Source organism: Sminthopsis crassicaudata, chromosome 3 (assembly GCF_048593235.1).
Source record: "Sminthopsis crassicaudata isolate SCR6 chromosome 3, ASM4859323v1, whole genome shotgun sequence".
Taxonomy (NCBI): domain Eukaryota; kingdom Metazoa; phylum Chordata; class Mammalia; order Dasyuromorphia; family Dasyuridae; genus Sminthopsis; species Sminthopsis crassicaudata.
The window spans coordinates 167,831,936-167,842,606 of record NC_133619.1 but is presented as its reverse complement, the minus strand read 5'-3'; positions in this window follow the sequence as shown (position 1 = coordinate 167,842,606).

Below are 10,671 nucleotides of genomic sequence, written 5' to 3'. Positions count from 1 at the left end.
AAGGTCTGAAAGGTACATTGGTTTAGGTGTCAATAAATTTGAATTCTAGTTCTAGAAAATCTGCTAATTACTTGTCAGCCTTCATTTGCCTGTGCCCTTGTTTCCTCATTTATAAAAACAAAGATGATCAATAATATTTATTCAATTACTGCACCAGGCTGTTGAGTTTTGCAGAAAATTTACCCTTTATTTAAGCTATATGCTGTCACCTCAGCTCATCTGTTAGTGACTCATGAAAGCCAATACTATTGTTTTCTACACACACACACAACCACTTTGAAAATCAATTACAAATCCACATATTTAACATAATAGAATATTATTAGGATATGGCTTATAATATGTTGGGAGTCAAATCATGTTTTCTGAAATAAACTAACAACATATACCAAACTGTTATTTTCCTGGCATTCGCTCCTATTTCATACTTGATAATATTGGTAGGAAAAAATCAGGCTCTTACAAATAGTATGCAACCAATAGATCACCTCCTTACTATTTACTACTAAAAGAAAGACTAAGAAACCATAAAATCCTATCTCATTTGTTGTTTGCTGATTATGAAATAACATTTGATTCAATAGAGCAGAATACAAGATTTAAGGCTCTTCAACAAGATGACTTCCATTGGTGTAGAGATTCCTTTAAAAAAATAAATAAATTATTCTATTCAATAATCTTTTCAACATAAACATTAGGCAAAGTATAAAAGAGAGTTATATTCTATAAATATGTTTGCCTTTATGATAATGGAAATCTAATATGTAGTCACAGTTGAAGAAGGTTTCCCTGTGGATAGTAAAATTCTCCAGATGCTTCATTTGCAGATGACATTGTATTGATTGCACTAAATCCTGAAACACTGTAGACCCTCGTGGAAGAGACATATAATCTTACTCAAGACAGTTTAGTCTGAAGAATGATAAAAAATAACTTTCTGATGAAAAATGCCTATAGACTGGATAATATTATACTATGTATAAAAAATGTTAGAATTTTTATTAAATGTAACTATCAAAAGTACACAGTACATAGAGTAATAAATTCAACTTGGAGCTGAAAAGGAGGAACAGGGTGAGATGGGTTGTATTCAGGAAATTTCAGAGTTCCTTTAATGACTTCAAGCTTTTCAAGGGGGAAGGCTCATATTTTCAATACTAACATTCTACTGCTATTGTTTTGTGGCAATGAGACATGAAATACAAAAAAAAATCTCCTAAGTATTAAAAGTTAATTTCATATTCAGGGAAATGAAGAGCTGTATGGAGGGTATGAGAAGGTTATAACATACTTTGCATACATAACTTTGAAAAAGGAACTTTGACAAAGAATAGAAATAAAGCATTTATGATTATAACCCCCCCAAAAACTATGATAAGAAGAAAAAATGGGATGGTCACATGACAGACCATGGAACACCATTTGAATAGCAAGAATATTCTACTGGTACATTCTTGAGGTCAGGAGAAAGTAAGGAAGATGTTGAACATTAATAGAATTTTTTAAAAATAGGTATGGATTTTCTGTAATCTGTATCATTGGAAGAAAATTCCAAATTAAAGAAATTACAATATCCAAGTATTTTGTTTTAGATGTATACTTCTGATTGTATGCAAGGAGCCTTCTATGTCCATGCTTTATAGAATACTTTATATACATAAATGCTATATTTTATCAAAGGCTGCTTTTTTCAGTCTATTGTTGTAATTATGGATTTTGGTTGTTTATATGAATAACTATGACAAATTATTTTCTTGACATTGCACCTTCTTTATATTGCTGATAAAAATTCAACTTGATTGGAGTGAATATCTTTTTGGTTACAAGTTTGGAATCACTGCACAAACAAAACTAATGCAAACAAGATTAGAAGGGAAGTAACAAATTGGGAAAACATTTTTACAATTAAAGGTTCTGATAAAGGCCTCATCTCCAAAATATATGGAGAATTGACTTTAATTTATAAGAAATCAAGCCATTCTCCAACTGATAAATGGTCAAAGGATATGAACAGACAATTTTCAGATGATGAAATTAAAACTATTTCCGCTCATATGAAAGAGTGTTCCAAATCACTATTGATCAGAGAAATGCAAATTAAGACAACTCTGAGATATCATTACACACCTGTCAGATTGGCTAAGATGACAGGAACAAATAATGATGAATGTTGGAGGGGCTGTGGGAAAACTGGGACACTGATGCATTGTTGGTGGAGTTGTGAAAGAATCCAACCATTCTGGAGAGCAATCTGGAATTATGCCCAAAAAGTTATCAAAATGTGCATACTCTTTGACCCAGCCATACTACTACTGGGCTTATATCCCAAGGAAATCCTAAAGAAGGGAAAGGGACCTGTATGTGACAAAATGTTTGTGGCAGCCCTTTTCATAGTGGCTAGAAGCTGGAAGATGAATGGATGTCCATCAATTGGAGAACGGTTGGGTAAATTATGGTATATGAATGTTATGGAATATTATTGTTCTGTAAGAAATGACCAACAGGAGAAATACAGAGAGGCTTGGAGAGACTTACATCAACTGATGCTGAGTGAAACGAGCAGAACCAGAAGATCATTATACACTTCAACAATGATACTGTACGAGGATGTATACTGATGGAAGTGGATATCTTCAACATAGAGAAGAGCTAATCCAATTCCAATTGATTAATGATGGACAGAATCAGCTACATCCAGAAAAGGAACACTGGGAAATGAGTGTAATCTGTGAGCTTTTTTTTTTTTTTGTTTTTCTTCCCAGATTATTTTTACCTTCCGAATACAATTCTTCCTTTGCAACAACAACAAAAACAAAATTCGGTTCTGCACATATATATTGTACCTAGGATATACTATAAGTTATTTAATATGTATAGGAATGCCTGCCATCTAGGGGAGGGGGTAGAGGGAAGGAGGGGAAAAATTCTGAACAGAAGGAAGTACAAGGGATAATGTAAAAAAAAAAAAATTACCTATGCATATGTACTGTCAAAAAATGTTATAATTATAAAAACAAAACAAAACAACAACAACAACAAAAAACAACCAAGTTTGGAATCAGGAACACCTGAGTTCAAATCTATCCTTAGATGTGTACTAGCCTTTGGCCTGTTTGCCTCAATTTCCTCACCTGTAAAAATGATCTGGAAAAGAACATGGAAAATCACTGCACTACTTTTGCTATGAAAATCCTAATTGGGGTCATGAAGAGTCAGACATTAGTAAAAGGACTAAAAAACAATGACATGGCTCTATATAGTTTCTTTGCTAATATTTTGCTTATAAATTTTATGCTGATATTTATCAGTTACAGTGATCCATGGCCCTTTGCTTTTTGCTTAATTCTGTTCTGGTATGAGCTCTAGATCATATTTGTTTCATTAGAGTTAGTTTAAAAGAACATTTTTTTACTTGATGGTTAAAAAAACCCCAACTTTATAGCATACTATCAGTAGCTCTTTAAATCTATGCCAGAATTCATCTTTGAATTAAATAAATCAACAATTACTGTGTGTATTATTTGTCATCCATATGGACTATGATTTTATTTTGATAGGTTATGGCTTTTTCAATTTCTTTTTTCAGATCATAGGTCTTTTGTTTTATTCATCTGAGAGGAAGTACAAGAAAAAAGATATGCTGGATAATAGTAGCAAAATCTATAAAGTTAGAAGCATAGTCCAAGGGAGAATGAAGAATAGCCAGTCTGATGCCATCCCAAAAATGGAATATCTGAGGAGCTGGCAGAAATTCCATAGTTAGAAGTATGCTGAATCATGGCAGGAAAATACTGAGAAAGTCAGAAACACAGCCAGGAAAGGAATCTATTATCATCTCTCCTGACATTGTGGCTTTATTGTTGCTTTGTCTGATCACATTTCTTCATTTTTGGAACCACCTAATGCTGAGCAAATTTTGAGCAAGTTTTTAATTTTCCTTTTTTTTTTTTTTTATTTCTTGTGTGCAGAAAATTGTAGGATTCTTTTTTTTTTTCCTTATCCAATCAACCATTGCCTTTCATTTGGGGAAAGGGGTTGCTTAATCGAGGGTTATAATCATTTATAGTGTCTCTTTCTTCATTTAATTATTGTATATTATTTCCCTCCTCTTCTTTAAAATCAGGTCTTGGTCTCATGTTATTTTACAAATGGTACCCCATTCTTTTGTCTGATCACATTTCTTCATTTTTGGAACCACCTAATGCTGAGCAAATTTTGAGCAAGTTTTTAATTTTCCTTTTTTTTTTTTTTTTTATTTCTTGTGTGCAGAAAATTGTAGGATTCTTTTTTTTTTCCTTATCCAATCAACCATTGCCTTTCATTTGGGGAAAGGGGTTGCTTAATCGAGGGTTATAATCATTTATAGTGTCTCTTTCTTCATTTAATTATTGTATATTATTTCCCTCCTCTTCTTTAAAATCAGGTCTTGGTCTCATGTTATTTTACAAATGGTACCCCATTCTTTCATAAGTTATCTTCTACTCATTCATGTTTCCTAAGAATATCTTAACTTACTTGGTAGTATTTAAATTATCCTCTATTCTTGCCATTCTTACTATGAGAATCAATTAATTAAATTACTAAGCATTCCAAATTAAGACAACTCTGAGATAGCACTACACACCTGTCAGATTGGCTAGAATGACAGGGAAAGATAATGTGCAATGTTGGAAGGGATGTTGGGAAAACAAGGACACTGATACATTGTTGGTGGAATTGTGAATACATTCAGCCATTCTGGATTGCAGTTTGGAACTATGCTCAAAAAGTTGTCAAACTGTGCATACCCTCTGACCCAGCAGTGTTACTACTGGGCTTATATCCCAAAGAGATCTTAAAGAAGGGAAAGGGACCTGTATGTGCAAGAATGTTTGTGGCAGCCCTCTTTGTAGTGGCCAGAAACTGGAAACTACGTGGATGCCCATCATTTGAAGAATGGCTGAATAAATTGTTGTATATGAATATTATGGAATATTATTGTTCTGCAAGAAATGACCAGCAGGATGATTTCAGAGAGGCCTTGAGAACTTACATGAACTGATGCTGAGTGAAATGAGCAGAACCAGGAGATCATTATATACTTCAACAACAATACTATAGAATGATCAATTCTGATGGATGTGGCCATTTTAAACACGAGACAAACCAAATCAGTTCTAATAGAGCAGTAATGAACTGAACCAGCTATTCCCTGTGAAAGAACTCTGGGAGATGACTATGAACCACTACATAGAAATCCCAATCCAAATAGAGGAATTTTTGTTCGCCTGCATTTTGGATTTCCTTCACAGGCTAATTGTACACTATTTCAAAGTCTGATTCTTTTTGTACAGCAAAACAACTGTTTGGACGTGTATACATAAATTTTATTTAATTTATACTTTAACATATTTAACATGTATTGGTTAACCTGCCATCTGGGGGAGGGGGAGAAGGAGGGGAAAAATTAGAACAAAAGGTTTGGGAATTGTCAATGTTGTAAAATTACCCATCCATATAGCTGGTAAATAAAAACTATTATAAAAAAAATAAAGAAAATTATGAAAAAGCTCAAAAAAATTACTAAGCATTCACTAAGCATTTGGAGGCACTGTACTAAAAATATTGGGAATACAAAATGAGGCAAAAGATAGTTCCTGCCTAAGAAGCTTATCATTTAATGAACTACTTGATTTGGGTTTAAATTAAAATTTACAAATATTTAATTGTTTTCCATTCACAAGAAATAATGAAAAAAGTGAAACAAAGGAAACTTGATATTTTGATTGGGAAATATATATAAATCACTGACTTAAATTTAAACAATTTTGGACTTATCATTCAGTTTAGTATTATATAGATACAGAGTGGTTCTATATTATAACTTATTTCCTCATTTTAGCAAATGTTTGTTGTTGTTGTATAGTCTTCAAAGGTATCTAATTCTTCATGACCCCATGGACCACAGCATACCAGGCCCTTCTATCTTAGCTCTTTCTCATTGCTTCCATGATATTATCTATCCATCATATCTTCTGCATTCCTTGTTTCCTTTTTGTCTCCAATCTTTCCCAACATCAGATTCTTTTCCAATGGGTCCTGGCTTCTCATTATGTCATCAAACTATTTTTAGCAAATGTATTTCTCAAAGTTCCAAGAAAAATAGAGATCATAAAAATGATTTTAATGGGTAGTATTACCCACTACCCTTTAATTTACCAATAATGTACAATAATACACCAAAAAAAAGTCTTTGTCAATAGGTAAATTATTTATTGACATATGTGTGTGTATATGTATATATATGTATATATATACATATACACACACACATATATATATACATACACACACATATACATATTTATTTATATTAATTTCCTTTTCATTAGCTTTGGATCTATCAATTCAAGCAGAAAGTTTGGATAAAAACTGGCCATGAAGAAAAGAGAGAAGGGGGAGGGAAGAAAGAAAATATAGTGCTTGGGTTCATATTTGCAACAGCTGTGACTGTTCATTCTAACTATAAATGATTACAAAGTGCTGATTACCTTTGTATATTTTTGGTTTCAGGTGTTGTTCATTGGAGGAAAATTTTTTTTACCTTATCTATATTTTCTGTATTTTTTAGTCCCTAATCTTGAAAAATGTTATTTAAACTTTTCCTCAAATCTCCAGCCCATTAATATATCAAACCCATCTTTCTTTGTTGTGTCCAAACAACTATGATCAAAGTGAATCTTTGACTGAACGTACCAGTCCTCTTGAACTAGGCAAACTGACCTTTTGAAATAAACAGTAGTTCTGGTGCAATGCAGCTAGCAAGATTGAACAAAATAAACTCACAGCTAAATGAATAGTGATTGGTTGGCCAGAGATACACCTGTCACAGTAATGCTGCCAATGCAAAATCATGTTCATATATTTTTTCTAAGTGGCTATTACAGAAAATGTGAAGGTTCTTTATGCATCTGTAAATATCAGTTGACTTGATATTTAGAAAGGCTTCTCCCCCAATTCTCACCTCCCAAATAGAACATCAAGAGCCCAGAGTTTACATATTAAAAATGAGAAACCAAATCAAACAGTAGCTTATTCTTTAAAGTAAACAGAGCAAAGGCTATTTGTGGTAGATGCAACTGAACTGGTTCTATGCTCACAAAGAGGAGATTAGGAAGAAATTATTCTCTAACACTGAAATAATTATTTCAACTTACTCTTTTAGAAAATAGTGCTATTTTGAGCATCTGTGTGTTGGTTCCCTACTAATTTTTTTTAGCAAAAGGAAAAATGTAAGTCATGTTTATATATTTCAAAATCCTTGGGAAAACCGAAAAATTATGTCAACTGAACATTGATCTGAAATGTGTTTATCTCTTCTTTATATATACATTCTAACCATTCTTTTTAAGGATCTTTATGAAATCTTCATTGATTAGACTAGGACATACTTATTGTACTTTGGAACTGAAAGGGATATCTTAGAGACCATCTAGTTCAACCTCCTCTTTTTTCTTTTTGACCTTTCTTACTTCTGAACTTTTATAGCATTTTTGCATTCAACTGCAATTATTTTATTTTATTTTTTATTTTTTTTGAGGCTGGGGTTAAGTGACTTGCCCAGGCTCACACAGCTAGGAAGTGTTAACTGTCTGAGACCAGATTTGAACTCGGGTCCTCCTGAATTTAAGGCTGGTGCTCTATCCACTGTGCCATCTAGCTGCTCCCTCAAGTGCAATTATTAAGTACCAATGAGGTGCCAGGCATTATGCTAGGTTCTGGGGATTCAAAGATTAAAAGCAAAACATAATCTCCTATTCTCAACAAGATTACATTTTATTAGGAAAAAATAGCATGTACCCAGAAAAGTATATACAAAATATGCAAAAGTAAAGAAAGAGTAATTTTGGGTTGGGAGAGCCAAAGCTCTCAGCCTCTAGGAAGGATTTACAAGCAAAGGATTCACAAGCAATCAATTATTAAACATTTAATAAGTACCTACTAAGTGCCAGGGAGTGTGCTAAGTGTTGATGGTAACAGGAAGAGGCAAAAGATTAGAGTCTGCTCTCAAGGACTTTATACTCTCATCAGGAATACTACATGCAAACTTCTATATAGAAAACAAGCAATAGATAGGATGAATAGGAATAATTAACACAGGGGAGACACTGCAATTAATAGGGGTTGGGAAAAGCTTCCTGGAGGAGAGATTTAAGTTGGGATTTAAAGGAAGTAAAAGAATTCAGTTGTGAAATTGGAGGATGGAAATATTCCAGTTATGGGAGACAGCTAGAAAGAATGCCCAGAGCCAAGAGAGGGGAATGTCTTGCTCCTGGAGAAACCAGGAGACCAGCATCCCTGTATCAGAGTATATGTTGGGAAGTAAGCTCTAAAAAGACTGGAAAGATAGGAAGGACTAAATTAGGAATGGCTTTGGATGTTATACAGATCATTTTCCATTTGCTCCTGGTGGCAATAGGAAGCCCCTTGAGTTTATTCAGTGGGAAGGTAACATAATCAGACTTGTGCTTTAGGAGAATCATTTTAGTGTCTAGTGAAGAGACCTGAGGCAGACCTGGAGTCAATGGTAACACAGTCACATGTCAATGGTAACAATGTCACAGAAGAGAAGGGGACATATTGGAAAGATGCTGTAAAGGGGAAATAGGACTTGGTGACAAACAGGATTTGGAGGGGGAGAGATAGTGACAAATCCAAAATGATTCCCAGATTTCAAGTCTGAGGGACTTGGAGGATAGTGTTACCCTCTAGAGGAATAGCAAAGAGAAAGGAGGCAGGGGGAGATATAAGTTTTGGGGAAAAGATAATGAATTCTTTTCCTTTGAGTATGCTTAAGATGTACATTAAACATCTAGTCAAGAGAGCAGTTGAGGAGTAAGTTTGGAGATCAGCAGGGGTATGATAGATTTAAAAATCATTATCACAGAGATGTAATTCAATCTAAGGGAGCTGTTAAGATTACCTAGTGACATCATACATAGAAGAAAAAGAAGTTCATGACAGAACTCTGAGAGACACCTAGGGTTAAAGGGCTCGTTTCTTCTTTTTCTCTGTACCCATCCTTCTAATATCTAATATAAAATTGAATACATAGTAAGTACTTAGTAGATACTTGCCCATTGAGTAATTTTGAAATATGTCTACATGCGTTAATTAATTTTAAAAACTTTTATTCAATTTTCTGGATTTTTATAGATACTAGGATAAGAAATTTCACTATGCAATCATTTGTAGACTATAGACAAAAATTTGTGGTGCCTCTTTTTAATGTGGTGGTACTTGGTACGTGACTTGACCTCAGAAAACTGATTTATTATATAATTTGGTTTTTGTTTAGATGTCCAAAATTGAGCCATCTTTTGTCAAATTGTGAGCCCAAATGAAACAGTTAAACAAAGTGACATGTTGCAATGATAGCATAATGTTTCATGATGAAATGACTAAAACATTTGAAATTATGTGGATTTAGATTGATATATGAAAAATCAGAAAACCTTCATGGTATTAAAGATATTTGTATAATATATCTTTACCTGAAAGCATATTCTTTTAATAAATATGAAATTTTTATTTAGTAATATTGAAGCTCATTTACATTCATTTTCACTGCTTTGCAAATAGTTGTCACTTAATAAATATTGAATTGAATTAGTTTATTCATTAATGCAAGCACTCAGGAACCTGGTATTCTGTACCTAATACAAACAAAGCACTATGCTAGAAATTAGGGAGTTTTTTTTTTCTCCTTAAGACCTAATCTCTGCCCTCCTAGAGCTTACAGTATCAGATGTTGTTACTGATTTTCATTTTCAAGAAACTGATAAAATAAAGCTTTTGAATGCTTTTTAAAATACTATTTTTTAAAATCTGTTTTTCATTGAACATCAATGAGTATACATAATGTTATCCATAGCTATGTTGAGATCTAGCTATGTGGAATTATGATTATAATACCAAGATTTGATCTCTATAAAAACCACCACTTGGCCTTGATAATTTACACTGTAACAGTGTTATTATGTAACTAAATGTTTTCTATACTGGTATGATACCATATTAATAAGCAGTCGAATTATCAACCATATTTAATAAATTTATATTTAATCCATAATAAAGAAATTCAGCCCTTTGGGATTCTTGTCACATTTGTTAATGGAATACATTTTTCATCACTGTAAATACACTAGCTTAACAAAGAGTATGCTTGAAATGTTTAGATTGTCGATGTAAAAATAATTGGGCCTGTGCATCCCAATTTCCCTTGAAAGAAAAAATATATGATGTTTGCTTAGCTTTTATAATGTCTTTTCCTTTCTTCCATCCCTAAAAACTGTACTTAAAGCATTTTTTCCCTCTGTGGCTAGAAGTTCATCCTTTTGCCCTTTCCCATAACTCACCATCAACCCTGAATCAGGTTCCAAGAACAATTGGGGCTATTTTACAGAATCAATAGAGGAGTTTTACTGCTTGTTATTTTGTCTAGGACTTCCATACTTTCTTGTTTCCCACCATATTGCTGCTCTAAAATCATTATTATTAGCTGACTAGGGACAGTTATAAGTGATCTGTTTACTTGCATTTACCTTTTCAACAAAGGAACTTCAAAACACTCCTACTTTTAAAACAAGAAACATATCTTGTGATAGGAAGTTTCTTTCACTTTTGAAGAGG